Raw genomic sequence first — 21,841 nt, forward strand, 5'->3', positions numbered from 1 at the left:
AGACCACAGTCATATAGCTGGATTATTGCTGCGTGCAGAGTTAAAGAACAAACAAACAAATATGTCCGTGTTCTACTGTATTTATCCAAGATCTGCTTGATAATGACATGGAAGGATCTTCCTTACCAAATCTTTGTAGATTGTTGGGCTTATTTGTGCTGAGTAGGAAAGTATTTCAGTTTTAACATGGGGTAGTGACACACCTGTGAAAGTAATAAGTGCCACCCAAGCTGTTGGTGACAGCCAAGATCAGTGTTCCAACAGGGAGATCATTTAGGTTTAAGATTCAGGAGGAGGAGGAGGATCTAGCGATGCAAGTGGGAGACAAAAGGAGATCTGGTGTCAGTCGTACCTCGTCTTACATCACTTAAGAACAGGATGATTAGCTCAGGTATTAATGCTGTGTAAAGGTTACAGAAATAACTGACAAGTCTGCCAACATTTAGCTGTTTATTTTCAGTGGGGGGGGGGGAGAAGGTGTGGGTACGGCTGGCTGGCTGGCTGGCACAGAAGAGGAAGGGTTACTTTACTCCACATATAGATGAGATTGGAGATAGTGATTCATCAGCTGTAAATGATTAGCCTTCTTATTTGAGATTGAAAGTATTGACGATTCTTCTTGGAGATTGCTTGTAACAATGATTTATTGATGGGCTGACATGATGGTGAAATAAATGCCTTGTTTATTGTTTGCTTGTCATGGCATGAAATGTTCTGGGAAAACATTGTCTTGCATTAGGTTTGGGTTGTAATCCCTTTACAATATTCTCCACACGCTACAAGACCGATTTAGTTTGTCAGAATTGATTTACTTTCATTTGAAAATGATGTCTGTTATGTTTAATACTTTCATGTAAAATAATCCCACATGGAAGATATTAGATGAAAGAAATATCAGTAATCTTATTGGGTGAAATGAATTGGTTATAATACTGGTAGATAAGTGATGAGGGAGAGCTTTCACAGATTCAGAGTACCTGCAGCTATTTTAAACTATGCTACTTTAACAGTTTTAGAGGAGTCCTGACCTTGATGTCATTGTACTGCTGGCCAAACTTGCAGATAAGTAAGATAGACTGAAAATAGATGTCCTCATGTCAGGGTCGTGATGTACGACTGCTGGTGGGCCTATATTGTGACTGGGGGTTATAGATAGGAATGTCACGTTTGGAAAACTTAATGTCATCTGTTTAAAGATTTCAGTCGTGGCAAAGCTTGAACCTTAATGACTATTTTGAAACTATTGTTTTCATTTATTGGAATTTCGATGTTAACAAATGGCAATTCATGGACATTTGGTCACAATTTCATGTCAGCCAGATTTGATATTTGTGAAAAAACATTTAATGAACAAAACTGTTTTGTTGATCTTTCTATTTTCAAAATTGAGATGAAGATTTTCTTTGCTGTGAAAAGAAGAGTGTATTTGTTCATTGATAAATTAGGATTTGGGGTATGGGTATTGTTTTTGTAGAAATGAGGGTGAAAACATTTGCTTTTTTTCGTTTAAAAAAAATCCACCAACTTAAGTACATTCCTCGTGAATTTTTCATAGATTACACGTGTAGAAACACTGACTTTTAGGAGAACCGTGAAGTTCAATGTCTGCATGCAAGAGCGGGCAATTGTACCTTCAGCATGGCCATCAGTTACCAAGGAGCGCATCAGCAGCGTTATCATATCCCTGTTACCTCCTAAACTTATTTCTTATCCTGGGGGATATTAGTGAGAATTTATGTTAGTGGTTTCCTATTGAGACCAAGCCCCCAAGTGTAAGGGCACCTGCTGAGGGAGATCTGTACTGAACAGTGAGAGCAGGATAACTCCCCACACATCCGACAAGTGCCAAACTTCTCACCTCACATTATTAGCTGGCCACATCTGATTCAGCCTCGCAAAGCTTTTCCTTCACCTTATGTATTACCTATCTGGCCAGATTTACTTTCCTTTACAGAAAATGCCACCCGTGTGGAAGATGTGAACATTTCAGTGTTTCTCGTAATGGGGTAGATAATTGTGAGTGAGTGAGTTGGGTTTAACACTGCTTTTAACAATATTCCAGTCATATCACAGCGTGTCAGCTTAATGTTTGAGCAAAGCCCCAGTGATTCAGGTGTTAGAAGTTTACCACTTCGGTGAAACCCATGAGCAATGATATGGTGCTGACAAACCTAGAAACATAATAGTGGCAAACCGGGATTCGAACCCACAGTCATCGGTTTCTAGCGTGCCCAAGGGATGCATCTCTGTACAGCGAATTGCAGCGCCTTAGGCGACTGGGCCACCCATGCCCCCAGATAATTGTGAGACAATGATGGCAGTGTTAGAAATTCATTTGGGTCCTTTGGTGGTCTTCAGGGCTTTTCTGATGTAGCATTTGAAATGAATGAAGGGCCCCTGTCTTTTCTATTGGTATAACTATGGTTTACGGTATAATATGACAATAATCCCTTGAATCACATTTTTTGTTTTGAATACTCAGGATGGGTTTATGGTATTTTTAGAAATGTTAGGAGAAATGTTCCAGCACTTTCTCGGCGGGGAACATTAATTAATGGTTTCTCACATTATAACCATGTTGGAACTGAACCCAGTCCTTTGGTGTGACACTGGGATATCCTTCTGCCCCGGGAGTCCTACCTGATCTAGTGCATGCCGCATTGAGGGTGCAGAGCTTGTTTTGTTGGTGTATGGTTGTAGCTGCACAGTGTCCTTGAATAGTGATAAATTGAGGGTGCAGAGCTTGTTTTGTTGGTGTATGGTTGTAGCTGCACAGTGTCCTTGAATAGTGATAAATTCACAAAAATCCGTGGATGGAAACTAATTAAATGAACAGTAGGTGTTCACCCTCTTGGTAGATGTGGTTTCTCTTAAGAAAAATGTGGAGAAACAAAGTGCGAAAGGCTATCAATTAAGTTCTTGTAGTCTGAACCTCTGCTGTTGTTTACTACAGTAACATAATTAATGAAGATGTTACTCATTTGGAGACATTGGAGATTCTGAAATGTCATCTGTGAAGCTCAAGGTGTCAGTGGAACTGTCTTAAAAGGCTGTTTGAAATTTGAAGTCAGATGAGACCAGGCTCAAACTTCTTGACTCTGTCTGCTATTTATCATGGCAACATCAAAGACATCAAGATTAAAACACCCAGAAAGATATAACTGATACCCAAGTATTGACTGATCTTACCTTTGTAACATGGTTCATGCACGACCCCGAACCCATTCCTTTCAAACCGAGCACCACAAGATGAAATATGTTTATAGGACACAGTCTCTGACATTTTTATACCATTTCCCCTGTCATGAACGTTTTATCTGGAACATTTAGTCTGTTAAGATAACTAATTAATAGTCTGTTGTGGAGTTTGATGTCACAGAAATGACAGAAGTGGATCCTGGGACATTAAACATGATATGGTTGTTGTGGATAGAGTATTAAAATAAAGGGGGCTGTCAGATGTTTTGGACACTTGGGTTCCAAGGAGTATTGTCTGACCGTAGTAGTTAGTAAGTACTGGTTGCGATCATACACAGAAGAAGCATAATTGAATAATGTCCAACTGTCTTGTCTGTTGTGTGATGGGTCACTGTCTATGTCAGTGATTATCGCTCTTTGATGTACTGGTACATGAAGTTATTAAAAGTATGAAAAGTGTCTGAAGGTAAAGAAGTGTTATGTAAATGGCCATCTGTGTGCTTTGTTAGATTTGGGGTGTTATATATATATATATAATTATAAATACGTTTCTGAGTGATGCTGATCGGAGACATTTTCCTTGAGAAAGAGTCTAGAGTTTGATTGTTCCATGAAACGACCCATGTGTCATATTCTGACAATGTTGATTTTGATTTTTGGCAAATTAAACAGTAAAATATAGTTTTTCACTTTGATGTTTGAGGATCACAGTCTCCTTTGATGGTACTTGGAACTGTGGTTTCACAGAATCTAGCATGGAAATTCATTTCATAAGCCAAGTTTGTTTCATTGCTACATATCAAGCATCATGGCCATTAAGACCTGATCTATATTTTCAACTCTAGACTTACCGGAAACAACAAACATCATCTGTGTGTCAGTTCGTTATATCGTTGAGTGTTCAACTTTGCTATTTATGCATTTCTGCTGGTGCCAGTTGAGAAACAAGTTGTCATGGTAACTGTTTGTCATTAATCTTTAACAAAAATCTTTATTTGTATGTTTGGGGTAGGAAAGACTTAGCTACCAGTTACCAGCTACCAATAGGTGTTGCATTTCTCATTAATAAGTTCTCATTGCCATATGCTTAATGTCTGTGCATATTAAAATATTGCTTCATGGATTCTGTGTAATTGTTGAAATGCAACATGTGCTTGTTAAAAAATCCTGCAAATGTTTTAAAAATGTGCCTACCTGTATGTTGCTTTAGATTTCATTACGTCGATAAATATCTTATGATCACCTTGTTAGATGTATTTGCTCCATTAATGTGTAGATATACTCACACAGGCTTTAGTGATTAAACATTCAACAGGTTTATGGAGAATACATTCAAGGAATCGTTTATCATTACAGTGTTACACTGGTTTTGATTTTCTGCCCTTAAAACATTCATTTAGGGTAAAATAGGATTTGGTCAATAGAGGTACATTAAGATGTTGCACGAAGTCAGATTGTGAGATTTGCTCTCTCATGAAATGGCAGATTAGCATTTACATGCCCATGTTATCCAAACAAGATAGTCTTGAATAACACTCTTCCTCCGTTTAAGAGAAACAAGATTGCTAAAAGCAAAGAGCCCAAAAGTCATATATGTGTTTAATGACAGCCATAAATATCTTGGTAATATGACAAAATCTATTTGGAGAAGAACACATTATGGATGTAAATGTCCTGATAAATAGGTGCTGAAGACGTCAGTCACAACACATGGAAGTACCTTGGATTTTCTGTCCAAATAAATGGATTTTCTAGTCAGATGCCTTGACCATCACCAAGGTAGGAGTGTGTTTGGGAGGTGTTAGCTTGGGTGATGAAACCAAGATGGCAATTATACAAGGCCCAAATTGCATCTTAGTGATCTGAAAACTTGCACCCCCATTCCTGACCCTTATGGTGAGCCGTGAAAACTTGCACCCCCATTCCTGACCCATTTGGTGAGCCTTGACTTGCATCCTCACCTTTGACCTTGTTCCTATGACGAAATGTTGGACTATTCAGCCTTGCTAATTTCGAAGGTACAATAACCACAATGAAATCATTTTGTTCCTTCAGCACAGCCTTGGAGGAAAAGATATCAGCAGAGGTTGATCGTGTCAGTGCATAATTAACAAAGATCATGGAGAACTGGCATATAATTTGGTTAGTTAGCTGTCAGGAGGCTAATGTCTCCGAAACATTGCGTTAAATTTGTGTGTGTTTGAAGTTCTCACTGACTGATGAAGCATCTTGGGGGGAACTGTGTGGGTACGGAGGCTGCTATGCGTTAGTGCACACTTTTCTAACATGAAGCCGTATGGTTCTCCTAATATTTTTGTCTAAAACAGTAAAATCATCGTGGTGGGGTTTAAGTATGTCATTATCACTGAACATTTTGTGGTTGGCATTTGTTAGCTTTGATCAGATAGACATGTTTTTAAGGCTTAGAGAATTCAGAGAAATCACAGATACAATCTACTAAAAGAGATGAATCGGATAAAAAGGTAAATCAGACATTGACCCTGAATGCTAAGTATAGGATTTTGTGGTTGGATGTTAAAACCAAAATCTTTTGAAGGCTGCAGTGTGTATTTGAAATAATCTTAGTTTAGTTTATGGTCATTTTCATTGTTTTCATTGTACCATCTTCATAATCATCCACGTCTACCAATCATTACACATGCATGGTTGAATGGTTTGTATTTAAAAGAGATATATCACATGATGATAATGTTCTCTAGAATGGACCATTACATCTCACTCTGTACAATTGCAAGTTTGCCAATAGGATTGATATTGTGAAATGACTTTGAATATTTTTTTCTCTCTCTCTCTCCCCCTCTCTCTCTTTAAGCAGCATCATCTGTAAGATAGAAGTCTTAAAAATACATTAGGTGCTGCACAGTCTGCAAGATCATTGATTAAGTTTTGGGATTACAACTTCTTCTAGGGCTAAATGACCCAGCTAAATTGAAAATGACGAGCACACCAGACTATAAGCTCCGGCTACTGATAATAGATATGTGCATGACGTTGTTTTTCATTTGAAAGCCATATGAGAGGATCTGTTCCAGATCTATTGGTGGGAGTTCTATTGACAAGGCTGTGATGTTGGGGGAACAAATCCTGGGGCCTCAATACGAAATTGGATCATTTGTACTCCCACTGGTTTAGTGTTTTGGCAATCTTTGAAAGCAGGGCATAAGTCAGAACAACTCCAAAACACACTGCCACCCGGGAGGGGCGACCCACTTCTTGAGTAGCATCACCATCGTTGTACACCAGACAGGGGCGGATTTTTTAAACTTGGGTTGCACAAATTTTCTCAGTTCATGTTATACTTTTGACTTAAAAATCTACATGTCAAAGTTATTTCATGACTTTGTGGACAAGAAACACAAAACAGAATATATTAAGATGTACTTCGAAATAATGACATGACTATTTGAAAGTAATCGCCAGTGCCACATCAGCATGGGGCCCAGTTCACAAGTTTGTGTGTTAGCCAAGAATACTTTTTCAAGAAATATTTATGTCAGGCATTTGTGTTGGGTTCCAACAGACCATACCAAGCTGATCAGAGCTTGCCCTAAATAAAACAAACCACTGATGCCCTAGGAATTATTCAGTACAAATTGTATACAGGTCAGTGGAATCTATTTTCTTATCATGATTGTGAGGACAGTAGCCTCAGGCCACACACTCCCTGCCCTACAAGTTGGGCCTCAAAACATGGTACCCAGGGCGTGAAGTGCTAATTAAGTTCCACTCTTCTCCTCCTCCCCAGCCGTAATCAAGTCTTGTCAGTATTTACATTAATTGCCAGCTGCCATTGATTATTTGTACAAATCACTGACTGACTTTTTCACAAGCGGGAAGGAAACTTTAGAAATTGCAGGCACCATCATTTTGTAAAGGGGAGTTGGTTGTTGTAACGGTATCCAGATAGGTGCGGATCTAACAACAGTAAATGAAACTTACTAGACAACACAGGAGCAGCTGATAAAAGGAGTTTACAGCATACTTGATGAAATATACAAAGATTGACAGGAAAGGTGATAGATGTTTCAATTTGGGGTGTAATCAGAGGTGCTAACTTTGACTTTCATCCCACCCCACTCCCAATTAGTTTGCTATTAGGCAGTCCCTTCTTTTCCTGGCTATCACAGTAATGGTTTACATGGCTGTAGAAACACTAAAATAGAAGATCTTAGAAATCAGTTTTTTCTTTTTCTTTTTTTTAGGAATGGCACATTAAAATAATCCATTGCCTGGTATATCCCAAGGGTTACCCTTGTGTTTGGGCTTTGAATATTTGAAGAAATCAAAGTAAACTCCTACCTGTCCTTCGCCATCACGATATATGTTCCTAAATCCACACAGACGTGTTTGAGAGAAAGATTCAACATAAATGCGTACTTCCCTCCTAGCTATGAGATAGTGATCTACAGCTTTGTTCTTCTTGTTGGCAAGTCATACCATCAAGACTCAGTTGCCTGCCTCAAAGGTTGAACTCAATTGCAAGTAAGTCATAAAAAATTATAGATCTCTTTGAAGTCCCCAAGGTTTGGGGTATTGTTTTGGCAACTATTTAAATTGTCATTTGCTTTTGTGTTTCATTGTTTCAAACATTATTGTTAATTTGTGATTGTTTCCAATGCAACAGATGCTCAAGGCGATTTTAGCATGGTATCATTTATGGGACTTGTATATTGCTTTCTCTGGAGACTGGTAAGAAGTTTTGAATAAATACTTGATTGTTGATTCATTATTGACAGGGCAACTAAAAAGATCTTAATCAATGGCTTTCTTTTTTTAGACGGCGCATTATTTTGAAATAGAATTCCCAGGTTATTTTCAAGTTTTGATAAGATGAATCTTATTGTATTACTTATAACAGAGACATATAATATCAAATATGTAATTAGTGACGGTAGATTTAGTGTTCATGGCAGAAACCTACAAAGGTCACTTGGTTTAGTGATACAGTATAAAAAGCTCATGCTCAATTGAGGAAATACTATCATTATGAGAAAGACTTGTCTGGCAAAATTGTGGTTGTCCTGTGGAACAATTTGTGTCCAAGTTCTCCATTCTGTGGTAAAATGAGACCAATTTCTCCCTGCTTTGTGGTCATTTAGTTGACCATGATGCAGGCTGATTATACAATGTTGTGCTGGTAACCTAGACCTAATCCAATCTTTGGAAAATAATCATTATAGTCCCAGACAGAATAGTCTCAGATGGTAAAAGGGAGGTCGGGGGAAGCAGACGGCAACCAGAGCAGACGCCAACTCGTGCTCAGTGATAGAGAGGAAGGATGATCCGAGAAGAATAGGTAGTGCTAGGTCGGCACACGAGAGGAAAGCTTTGATCCAAATGGGATTAGTTTAAGATTCACTGTATATTTGATTATAATCTAAGACAGCCCTGATTTAATATGATCCCACTTACTATGCAAACCTGTTGTGTGAATGCTAATTTTAGCCAGGTTACTGATTCTCTTGCCAATACTTTCTGTGGAAGTTAGGCGTAATAGACAGTTATCAGACAACAGGAATATGTTAGTTTGATGGAGCCAGTTGCAATAGAAGTAATCGTTTAGGTTTTAATCTGTTGTTGGTAGAAGTTGTTTTACATGGAGGGAAGGATGTGATATGACTCTACTCCAGTTTAAAGTAGTGATAAGTTCAACTTATGCAATCATTCACCTGTGAGAGGCCTATGGAAAAAACATGATTAATTATAAATTCATCATTCTATCATTAACGTCTGAGCATGAGGTGAAGGTGATATTTTCTTGTGATAATGCAATACTTTTTATGTAGATTCAGACAACCATCTTCTCATTTGTCTATCCATATTGGTGGTATCTGGGTCGCTGAGTCCATTTCAACAGTTACCCAAGAGCCATTTCCTAACTGCATGATGCTATCAGAGTGTTCCAACATATGTAAATATTGAATAAAAGTTAGACGTGCCTTGTGCATCAGTTGTTAGGGCTGCAGACTAAACACTAGATACCATTTCATGTTGATAGACATCTGTAGTCCTCTCTCTACCAGCCCCAAACAGTGACAGGCAAGTCCCTTGTGGGCCACACCAACCCTATTACTAACAAATAGAATATTAGTGGAAGCCGGAGAGCTTACTTGCGAGTTTCCCATTTCATTTTGCACATAGTGGCATAAGGAGTCATAATTCATTACCGTCTCTCCTATCTCTTGATGGATCTGTCTCTCCTCATCCTATCGAGACTGGTCCTAATACAATCAGCGGCCCTCCCAGAGCCACCAGCACCAAAATTGATAGGGCCTCAACACAACTCAAAATAGGCCCATCGGATTCTGAAAAGGCTCTCTCAACTTTGAATGGTCATGGAATATTGCACAGACATAAGTGTAATTTAAAGACTGTCTGATGGTCATATTAACTGCTTGGTGGCCATATTGAAGGCCTTGTTGCACACACACAACTTTCCTGGCAGGTTCTGTTTGCAGCAATTGCCGAATGCACTCAGATGGGGTTATTACAAAAAGCAAACTTTGGGTGGTATTATCAGAAGAGATGAAAACAATGCTTTGTAAGCTTATTCAGTGAAGCGATGGGAATGCCCCCCCCAGGTTATGGTGTTTGTGATGGCTATATGGGAATTGCTTCATCTTGTCAGTCAGTTATTGTCACTGTGCGTCCTCCAGGGCCAGCTTATTCTCAGTGTTTGCTCACTCAGTAAGTCCTGCTGTTACACTCAGCCTCTTTGTCTGTCAGTAAGTGACAGTACGACCATATGGGAAGAACACTCCAAAATATACTACTCAATATTTGCTAAGGACCCCAATTTAGTGAAAGGTGTGGCTATTAGCAAATGTTGAGTAGTATATTTTGGAGTATCCATCAATGCTGCATGTCTGTCTTTTGTAGACTTAGAATTGTTACAATACAGCCACTATTCCGAAGCCCCAGTCTGGTAACTTTTAGTTTGGTGTTGTAAGCTCATGCTAGTGATGAGTGACAATTTTGGGCTAGTAGACTGAGGATGTTTGGCATACACTGCTATTGTTATTTTGGCTTTCAAGTACTTCCATGGGAATCTGGAAGAGATCATGTAGGTTCAGACTTCGCTCATGTTGGGAGCAAAATGTGTTTGAGATTCTTGAGATCAATTTCTCAGCTTGATGTGCCCTTTTGCTTTGACACTGTTTTAACCAAGGTGACCAGTGATGTTTCACATTCATTGGTCAATTTTAGAAAAACAATGTCAGTATTTCAGCCTGGAATTGGATGAATTGGAAACACATCATTGCTTTTCTTGTACATGTAAGGTACGTCTAACTCTCATGGAGTGCACAGGGGGCTGGTAGGGGAGTGTTGGGGTTGAATTGACTTTAAGATTTGGCTCGACAGCTCATGGAAACAGATCTCGATGTGGAGATTTTATGGAGCATTCAAGACCCTGGCTTTAGCTCAGCCTTGAAGATGGGGGCCTTGATATTGTTTTATGGAGCACTTCGAAGATGACGGTAGTTGTACCATGCAAATCCTACCAGATAGTACAGACAGTTATTTCCCAACAACTCCAGTCCTCTAATTCCCTACATCCTGTTTGGAATCTCGCAGACAAGAATGGCATGTTCAAATGCCCATCTTTCATTCAAAAACCTGACAGACATTTGCTGCAAATGCAGTGGTCAATAGGCTTGTTACTGCAGTTAACGGATGTAAGATTTTGACCAGTGGAGGCCCAACTGAATGTGAGGACTTCCTGAGAAGCACAGGCAGGCACAGAAATACCTCCTTCTATGCATCTACTAATACTGATTGGGTGAATTATCAGCATGGATATTTCACATATTTCCTATTTAAAATATGTTTAAATAAAACATGACCTACTGAAAATACCAGAATAAATATTTTCGGTTTGAAAGTAGCATCTGTCTGTATAGAGCGTGATAAACAAGTGGTTTGCATATGTAGTGCAGAGTTTAATCTGATGATGTACTGATTGTCAGGACTTCTGGACATTGTGGGTCTCGTCTGTCAGCAGGCCAAACATAAACATGATTAGCTTCCTCCAAGTGAGGAGGAGTCTATCTTATCACAGAAATAACATCTCTGTCACTGATGATAAGTGTTAAGAGTTATCAGAGAGTTAAATGATTAAATGTGAAAGAAAGATTTTTAATGCCCACTACTTGTTCTGGACTTTGATTTAGATTCTTAAAGAGGAAAAGGATTTGGTGAAGCTGGACATTTACAAGTGCCATGTATGCAAGTGATGGCAATCTTGTTTGTGTCAATTTAAAAGGCTACGGAACTTACTCCAAAATAATTAAATTGATAGAAGCAGGATTTAAATGGATGCAAAATATTGCATCCTATTTTAATATGCATACATATTTAGAATGAATGAAGATTATAATTCTGGGGGATGCACAAGAGAGTATTGGCTGTTTGATTCATATATTTATCAAAATTGTAGATTGCATATTATGTATAACTGACATTTCTATTTTGATAGGAGATAGGTAAAGTTCATCATCAGTAAATTGTTTGGAATAATTTGAAGTATGCCTTATAGTCCCCCAAATATACTGACCCGTGAAGATCTGGGGTAGAATAGGTCTTCAGCAACCCATACTTGCAATAAAAGGTGAATATGCTTGTCGGCAACGAACAGGATCGGGTGGTCAGGCTCGCTGACTTGGCTGATGCATGTCATCGATCCCAGTTGCGTGGATAGATGCTCATGAGATTAATCACTGGATTGTCTGGTCCAGACTCGATTATTTACAGACTGCTGTCATATAGCTGGAATAGTGCTGAGTGCGGCTTAAAACAACAATCCAACCAAACCATCCCAAATATACTGAGATCCCCTGAATAGATAGAGCCAGGTCAATCCCTGGGTAATAGTGAGTCAGTCACAAACAAACTATCTGGTTTTTTCTGCTTATATGTGACATCAAAAAGTATCTTTTTATTGAAAGCAAAATGTGGAGTATATCTGAAAAGATTCACCACTGAAAAGATCATATGATAAACACACACAGTTTCAGTTTAATGTGGAACAAATAAATTAAAATGTCAGCATGGTTATTGATAATATCACAGAAAAAGAAGTTTTGTGTGGCAAGGTTTCCTTGATTGAGAAACAAACATTTCAGGCTGTGAAAGTGAATATTCCACGTCATGTCTTCACAGTAACCATCAGCCATAAGGGATGAAGGGACATTAAGCAATGCTTTCTAAGAAGTCACTTGTGCAAAATCTGCTAGCAAGTCTCTCACTTTGTATTTGTCTGACCTGTAGACGCACAGCTGAATCTGGGAAGGTGAAAAACTGTGATGTCTTAATATAGACACCAATTGATTTTGTGTGAGACTGTAACCATGACTAATTGCTGATCTTAGTTTGAGATCCTATTTTCAAGCACCGATAATGCAAGTTGTGCATTTGTTAAGTGAAAGTAAATCCAATCTTACCAGGAGAATGTGGAACCTATTATCTGGCACAAAAACCCGTCAGCTTCTGGAAGCTGTCACTAGGTTATAGATGTGATAATGGCCGAGTTATTGGAGGTGAAAAGATAATGATTTAAAAAACTTGTCCCTGTTCATGTCAATTACGGGATGTGGATCCCAGTATCATGCAATGGCTTGTTGTGTTGGTGACGCCATGGAAGCTGCCATTGCACTGTCAGAACTCTAGCAAGGTTCTCATGAAAAAGAACTGTGTCTTGTAGAGGCAGACGTCACTATTTGTAGATTTCCACAAGAAACTACTTTGGTTACATGTTGGTTAATGCTTCTATATTGGAAAGAAAAGGGAGGAAATCAGTGTGAGATTGTAAAAAGGTTGTGAGGATTTTGTTGTTTCTTGTATCACTTGTAAATGGTTTGGTTATTTATTGTAAGAGCAGTTTTTCATCTTGACTGTGGCTATTCAGTCACACTGGTCACAGACAGTGTTTGATCGCATGAAGGTCGCAATAATTCCGTTCATAGGAAAAGGAACTGTTGGGTTCACCGTGGTGAAAGCATTTGATCTTCATGGTGGAAGCTGTCCAACTTTTCCAGACCAAGGTTTCCCCAGGGAACTTTGGCCAAGGCTATGCTTTCCTTGGGGAAAGTCTGACCTGCTTCAACAAGTCTGAGTACCCACAAGGGTGCCGTGGGGGAAGGCCTTCCTGGTGTCTCCATCACCATGTTTGAGGAATAGTGCAGTGTAAGGCAGTGTAAACCCTACTCACTCGCATGAAGACAAAGTCAGAAGCTCATTTGTGACGTCCTTTACCTCCTTGTGATCTCGTGATTAGTGCAGATGTTGAACTACTACTGCAGAAAACTCAGCCATTAACATGAAAACAGGATATATAGCTCTCCCAAATTGTCACTATACATCAATAAAATCCTTTGATTTCAATGTCCCATCTTGGGAATGTTATTATGAAAAAAGTTGTTCACTTGGAAGAGAAACATGTTGTTGGAGAAGTGCTTGCCTTGTATCTCTGAACTGAGAGCTCCATGGGTGCGTTTTAACAGCTATAAATTGTAGCTGATTATCAAACAGACAAAATTCCACAGAGCACCCAGCATGATGCTGTAAAGCAGAAATAAGCACTATGCCTCTTATTGCCACATGCAAGAAGCATGCTTGGATATGCACATAATCAATAGGATCCTTAGCTTGACCAGTCGGCAGGAATAAATCTCCTGGCTCTACAAAACATAGTACATTACAAGGATCATTGAGAGCTCACTCATTGGATGTGTTCCATCCTTTACATGGAAAGATAAATCTATTTACATGCTTTTACCAGTTGTGGGCAATAAATCTTGTAGATTTCCTCAAGTAAATCTCCAGGACTGGACACTTACAAGGCTTTCCCTAAATCACTTGCCATTTGCTTGCCAATGACCGCTTCCTAATCTGCCAGTGGCTAAATGATTGAGGGCATGTGGTTTAACCAACAACAACACATAGGACCAGGGATTTGTTTACTTGCTATACAAACAGATTGACTTTCAGCTCAGCTCCTGCAGAGTAGTGTAGGCTGACATGATGCCTGTTGTTGCCTGTCTACACAAGGGGAATTCTCTTCCCTCTTCTTGTCTTGCTTTTTGAGGTATTGATTGATATGGAAGAAGAAACCATTGATGTTTGTTCTTATGATTCATGTAGAGTTATGAATGGTTTCCATGCTTCATTCATTGTCATGTGGTAAGTTGTCATTATGATGACGAGGGTGATGATGAGGATGATGATAAGGATGATGCTATGAATGATGATAGTTTCATTGTAATTATTGTGTTTATGGTGAAGCTGGCCTTGTTGATAATGAGGAAAACTATGATACGTTGGAATGCTGATAGTTCTATGATGATGAATTTGTGGATTAGGTGGATGATGATGATGATGATGATGATGATGATGATGATGATGATGATGAAGATGATGATGATTGTGGTGAGTTTGGATTTTCTCATGATGAGAACAAAAATGATTGTAAACAAACTTTTTCTGGGCATTTTCTGCACAAAAGCTGGACAAGTGATAGACCTGTTCAAACAATTTCCAGACATACTAAATATGCATGGTCAGTTAAGTATCAATGAACTTGTTCATCACCTTTGACTACTTCCGTCAGATTGAAAGGAGAATGATTCCAAGCACTTCAGTGTTTGAAGTTGTGTCAAGATGCTATTATTTTCACACCTATCTGCATTTTATGTCTGTCTGAGTACAGGACGAGGTCAGCACGCCATCAATGACATGAAGAGTTCAGCAAGTAGACCTAGCCAGTGTTTCACTTCTTCACCCAGTCATTTCAGCTGCTTGGTCAGACTGTGATTTAAGGCATGTTTGGGTTACCATGCTGAATGAACCCCTGTTGACAGAGGCTATCTCCCTTCTGACCACCCATATATGTCACCTGGTAATTTCAACAAATGTTTAATTTCATGTCTAGACATTCTAGAAATTTGGCTTGAGGCAATGTGGGGGATTAAAAGGTGAACTATGTGTCTAATAGCCAGACATCGCCCCTGTTTCACAACAGCTGAAAGTATTTTGACCTGTTCATTCAACATAAAAGTTTCAAATGTCTCTTCTTTTATTTAAGATAAGGAAAAATAAAATGGGTTTAATAGAGGGTTTAAAGAACAGCTTGTGAATGAAGGAGAAGAAGTTCAATTGTTTTATTTACACAATCTTTATCAGTTTTTGAGACAGTCCCTTGATGACCATGTGTTGGTTCAACAGGTGTATCCTGAACTTGTGAGCAGGGTTATGTTAGCACTTTGCTATGACTGAAAGAAGACGCTGTAAGACAGCTATAGGACCTGCAGTGTTATTGTAGGGTCATCCACAAGGTCTGTTCTAAGGTGTGATTTTCACACTGTGGATTGTACTTCCACAGCACCAATAACACTATGCTTGAGTTTCGACTGGCCTGTTTGTTGTGAATCTGACACTGATGACTGACACCCCAGGCCATCAACATCACCCAGGATGCCAGAGGGTTTTAGCAGCAACCTGTGACAGTCAAATGGATCGGGTGGTTGGACTCGGTTGCTTTGGTTGATAGCATGTCATCGTACCCCGACAATGTGGATCGTTGCTCACACTATCTATCACCAGATTGTCTGGTCCAGACTCGTTTGTTACAGACTGCAATCATATAGCTTGAGTATTGCTGAGTGCGGCATTAAACAACAAACAGACAAAAATGACCTCGTTTCATATTTATAAACACATATCAAGTCCTACAAATATCAACAATAACTGTTATTTCCCCTAAGGATCAATAAGGTTGTTTGTTTTTTCCCCATCAACATCCAAACTGGTTTTATGCCTAAAATTATCTGAGGTTGTAATGATTTCTACATTTGAAAATTGATACACTTTGAGGAAATCTTCCTCCATTGGTTCAACCAATACGCTTGTGCACATGGACAATAATATTTATGCAAACTCATTGAACTGCCCCAAGTCCTTTTCCAATAAGTGTTACTTTAACAAACTGATAATATCATGGCTAGGCCTGACGTCACTGCATCACTTGTGTTGACAAGACGGGCTGAAATCAGTGGATCGCTTCAAGACTGTTTAATTAGCTACTATTACCGCAGAGCATAGTGTTGTTGCACAATCAATACCATTCTCAGGCTCCAAGGAATAGCCTGGTAAATCATAGACAGATAGATGGCCCTATCATCACAATTCTCATACTCATTTTGCCACGTTTATTGTATCATTGATTATTTTCAGGCTTAAAGGGTATAGTGCAGCCCTGCTAAACTGTTTGCATCAAGTCCTCTAATCTGTATTGGTTCAAGAATCTTAGCCCCACTATGATAATTAGCCAGCTGGTGTGGACAGTTATAATCAAAGGTGACACTGGGTAGTCCAGACTCTTGACAGGATATTACTCCCAGGACAATAGAGAAAGATCTTTTTCCCTGTAATTATGAACTATAGAAAGTGGATTCAGTGGGTTATTGTACAAAGAAACATCAGCTTTGCTTTTCCCATCGGTCAAGATCATGATGGTAGAGTTCCTGAGTCTGTGGGCACCCATTTCACCAAAGTGGTAAATGGCTGCAACCAGCATCACTTTGGGACCTGCTCCTATGATGAGCTTGTAGGCCATGGTATCACTGAAATCCTGCTTAGTGCAGTTACACACTTGGGAGGCCAATACTGCTGGAGGTAGAGCATGGGACCTGCTCCTATGATGAGCTTGTAGGCCATGGTATCACTGAAATACTGCTTAGTGCAGTTACACACTTGGGAGGCCAATACTGCTGGAGGTAGAGCATGGGACCTGCTCCTATGATGAGCTTGTAGGCCATGGTATCACTGAAATACTGCTTAGTGCAGTTACACACTTGGGAGGCCAATACTGCTGGAGGTAGAGCATGGGACCTGCTCCTATGATGAGCTTGTAGGCCATGGTATCACTGAAATACTGCTTAGTGCAGTGACACACTTGGGAGGCCAATACTGCTGGAGGTAGAGCATGGGACCTGCTCCTATGATGAGCTTGTAGGCCATGGTATCACTGAAATACTGCTTAGTGCAGTGACACACTTGGGAGGCCAATACTGCTGGAGGTAGAGCATGGGACGAGCTTCTCCATTTGAATTTTGTAACCATTATTGGGAGGAACTATTTTACATGACCATCTTTGTCTTTGTGTATCTTGCGATATTGTCCTTTTTGATTATAACCCACATTGTGGTGTGCTCGTGTGATTGTGGTGTCATTTAATTTTCTATGTTGTACTATTTTGCCTTTTTTAGCCATATCGAATGTTTCAGGAGAGATTTTCAAGAATTCCTTTTGAGACGAACAAAATTCCTTTTACTCTTACATTTTTGTTACTTCTCATTTGTGATATGTTAAGAAACATTGCGCTACCTTATGTTGTGAAGCTTGTCCTCCTAAAACACACACTGGTATTTGTATATTGTCAAACATTTGATTTGTCTTATGAGTGTAAGATGGGTGCTGAATGTGTGATTTTTTCCAGAATCGTACAGCACATGGTGTATTTTTCCCCACCATCAGGTTGATGATAAACTATCCTAAACTTTCCCAGTGTTCTGTGATTCTGTCACAGTAGCAGTCAGGTAAAGAAGGATTATCCTCACCTGTCTGCCAGTGCAACATATATAGTTACACAGCGGTGATAAATCTGAATCAAAAGACTACCATCTGCTGTGAAAAGTGTCAAGCACTGCTTAACATTAATAAAACTGAAACTGAGTGCACACAATCTTCAAGTAGAAAAAGGTAGATACCCCATAACACCATGTAACGAAAGACTTTGTAAGTATGGCACATATGGTGAAGTTGAAGATGAAGAAAATTGTCTACCATGATGTCATCTGTATCAGTCCTAAGATTTGACCCTAAACATCACTCAGAAACTCAGTAACATCTCTGAGAGATCTCCACAATCCTGCATCTGCTTCTGCCTTATGTGTATCAAGTGCCATACACCAAATGTTTACAGGGTATGCTAAGATTAACGGTAATAATCTGTGCAAACACGATTTACCAATTTAGAAAAAAGCTCTGTGTAACTGCACACATCTCCAGCTTGTTTTCATGTTCCATATGTAAACTGAGTGTGCATTCTTTTCTAAGGAAGAGAATTTATGGATGTCAACTTCTTTATTATGAGGAAACACAACGTTTCGGAGTACATGCTTACACCTTCATCAGGTGAATGAATGCTATGAGGCAGAGAGCATATATATGTACCTGTAAGAACAACAAAAGTAATAAGATTACGAAAGGTGGAAACTTAACGAGGGAGTCCAGCAGATAATTAGCACTGATGGGTGATTAGCATAAGACAATGGAAGCCCACACTTTACAGTAATTAGCACTGTGTGTTATGGACAGCTGGAAGCCAGCCATTAAATTATCATTGATTGGTAAAGGACATTCTTTTCTATTGATCAACGTATAATGTTTTATTGTACCAAACGTATTACATGTACGATGCTTGTACCCTTTTCTATGAGGATGTTCTGTACAATATACTTCTATTCTTGCCAGTTTCTTTTCAAGAATTCTTTACTTGCATTATTCCACAATGTCTCTCTAAATCACCCACAAGCTGCCAACCATCCCATAAGAAAGGATTATGTAACTGTCCGGCCTCAATTCATGGTTGTCTTATCAAATGTCCATTATCTGATCAACATCCCATCTCAGCTTGGAGGTGGAATCTGATAACCACAGAGGGGATGGGAGGTGATGACCAACGCGACAATGAGAGGACCGTACAAGTCGGGACAATAGGCTGCCAAATGGAAATCCCTAAATAAGCATTAGAAGCAAGAAGATGCTGTGATGACATGACTGTTCCTTTTGGGGCTGAATGACTATAGCCCTCCATGGAGCTGCTGACAGTCAGAAATGAAATAGTCTACCTTTTAACACTGGAAGCTGAAGAATGAGCTTAAATACGTTTCTCTAATCTCTTGTTGTGGTGCCCAAGTCGTGAAACAAAAAGTTTGAGTGAGAAACACATGTGGCAGGTTAGGCTTTTTCTTGTGGTGAATGAGGTCAGGTGTTCAAGAAATAGATACATTTTGAGATGCTGTTTGGAGATGCTGTTGGCAGATGGCACAGATTTATGGATAAGGAATATCATATTAACAATTAGAACATGTCAACCAAGCTTCATGTAAATATAGATGTTTGGGGCTGGCTGTGCTGTGTTGGGCTAGGGTCACGTGAGTTCAGGAACTTATGAAAGTCAATTTTCAGATGAGTCACTTCTCTTGTTGTTATTCATGGAAATATCATTTCCGTATTTTTTACATTTTGTTTATTGTTCTAATTTGAATACCAAACAGCTTTAATCTGAATAACAGAAGCTAACAGAGTTTTGTGAAACCTCTTTTTCAAGGAAAACAATGCTGGGGATGCCTCTCGACAATTACCCTTGACTGAAGATTGTAAATGTATTCCCCAGCATCACAAGTCTGAAATTAGTCAAATTAGCCTCTTTCACATATAGTTTGTGTACTTTATAGAAATATTTAATGTCAATACTTTGTAAAATCATTCCTAAGTATTTCAATATCACTGACATGAATGTGTGATCATGATGGTGATGATGACAATAATGATAATAGTAAATATATTGATATCAAAGTAGTATTTACAATGTCACTGGTAAGGAAGAGAATATATGGATGTCAACTTCTTTATTATGAGGAACACAACGTTTCGGAGTATATACTTACTCCTTCATCAGGTGAATAACATCCATTATTCTCTTATATGTGAATATCTGAATCACTTCTAAATGCCTTTCAAAGACCGAATGTCATTGATAATGAAAATAATAAGAATGGTAATACCACTGGTGATGGTGATGGTGATGGTGATGGTGATGGTGACTATTGTGGAGAATATTCACTGTGACACATTTCATCGTCATCATATGTCATGTCTAGGACTGAGTTGTTACTGTCTGATGGAATATTTGTTCATTGCTGTCAATCAAAAGATGCAGAAGGTGTTTTCCAAATTTGGTAATGACATAGAAGAATTTACAACCTGAAGTTGATAGATCATGAAAATGTCCTAATACCATTTGTCTTCAGCAAAATAATTGGTTGATGCCTGATTACTAAAACCGAACTGTAAGGGTTGTCTTCCATTCTCCTCCCTTCACAGCTGGCCAACTGTGATAGGGTGAATTACCACACAGTTTGGGTTCCTTCACATGATTACATCCTGACAAACAGGGACCTGTCACAATTCTATGTGAAAGATGCTTGTGTCCGGCCTGGTTTTCCAGGTGTTTTCACAGACAGAAGGACTGTGACAAACGTTGGGAACATGGTAACAACAGTGAGTCAGCATGGTTTAGGTTTCCAGGTGTCAGGCTTGTTGTGGGGTCTTTCTCAGTAACAATCAGAGGCTATTCTGAGAGATGAGCCTAAACTGTTCCGTAATTGTTCTCACATAATACTAGTGTTGTAAACTAAGTGTTTAAGTGAAAAGGAAATTCTGAGGAATTTCAGATTGCTTTTTGTCAGTCTTTTTTTTTTACAGTGTCAGAACAATGTGGCCATTAACTTTCCTCATAATTGTATTTATTTGGTTGTCATCCCTGCTTATACAGAAACACATTCTAACTCTCTTCTTGTCTATACTAAAATGTTTTTTTTCTGAATTAAAATTTCAAACCCATTTCTTTACCCTCCTCAACTTTTTCCAGAAGTATGCTTATAGTGAAGCGTTTATCTTGACAACTGATCCCACATGCCAGAGAGAGCTTGTGAACAGTAACAACCGTTTTCATGTACCTCAACCAAAAATAACTATTCCCTAATGAAAAATACACTCTCTATAAAAGGCATGTCATGCTATCACACACACATAGTGCCTTCTCATTGAGTTCTTGGTTTCGAAACAATATTTGGCAACCGCAATGCTGAGAGGAAAGTTCAGAAGTGTATTACAAATTTCTACAAGCTGTGTACTTTGTAATTATCTGCTTGCCCTCTGTCCCATACATTATTTCTAATCCCCTGCTTGGTATCCCTTGCTCTTTTCTTATCTCCTTCCTGGCTTATAAACAAGTGCAGCCTGTTCTTCTCATTCCAGCTGCATCTTACTTACACACACGAGCTGGAGCTGAAAGAACCCTCACAAACTATGCCGTGTGACATTTAATCAAAACAGCAAAGATCGAACAGATGCTGTGTGAAGTTTCTAAACTTAATTTGTGGAGTGTTTTTGTTGAAGTAAACTGAATTACGCAGGTTTTAGACCTTTCAGCTGATTTACTTTGTAAGTAGAAGCTTGCTTCTAATCTGGTTATTTTCCTGCTTAATTCATTTGAGATCATTTCAATTTTCACTGGGAGAAGGGAAGTGGTGCTTTTTACCTTTGTTTTGAAGGTATATTCTGCCTATGGTTTCAGCTGTATTAAGAGTCCGGTCCAAATCATCTGTTTATTTGTAGATATTGGTTATTACATTGATGATATTGTTTCTCCATAAAAGCCTCCACACCTTGCAATGAGTGTATTATAATAGACATTAATAATGTTTTATGCTGCTAGCAACATGTAATTAATGATTGTATACTTTGATAACCAAGACTGTTGTTTTATCTGTTACTTTTC

General features: G+C 38.9%; 2 protein-coding genes across 3 annotated transcripts in view; one reads left to right on the plus strand and one right to left on the minus strand.

The window, feature by feature from the left end:
* The window catches only part of LOC139447338 (26S proteasome non-ATPase regulatory subunit 1-like), a 328,509-nt gene that overhangs the window by 199,026 nt on the left and 107,642 nt on the right, over positions 1–21,841 (plus strand). The gene's annotated exons all lie outside the window — the stretch shown is intronic.
* The window catches only part of LOC139447500 (5-hydroxytryptamine receptor 2C-like), a 54,836-nt gene that overhangs the window by 21,958 nt on the left and 11,037 nt on the right, over positions 1–21,841 (minus strand). The gene's annotated exons all lie outside the window — the stretch shown is intronic.

This window comes from Haliotis cracherodii, unplaced genomic scaffold, assembly GCF_022045235.1.
Source record: "Haliotis cracherodii isolate W230 unplaced genomic scaffold, xgHalCrac1.p SCAF_7, whole genome shotgun sequence".
NCBI lineage: Eukaryota > Metazoa > Mollusca > Gastropoda > Lepetellida > Haliotidae > Haliotis > Haliotis cracherodii.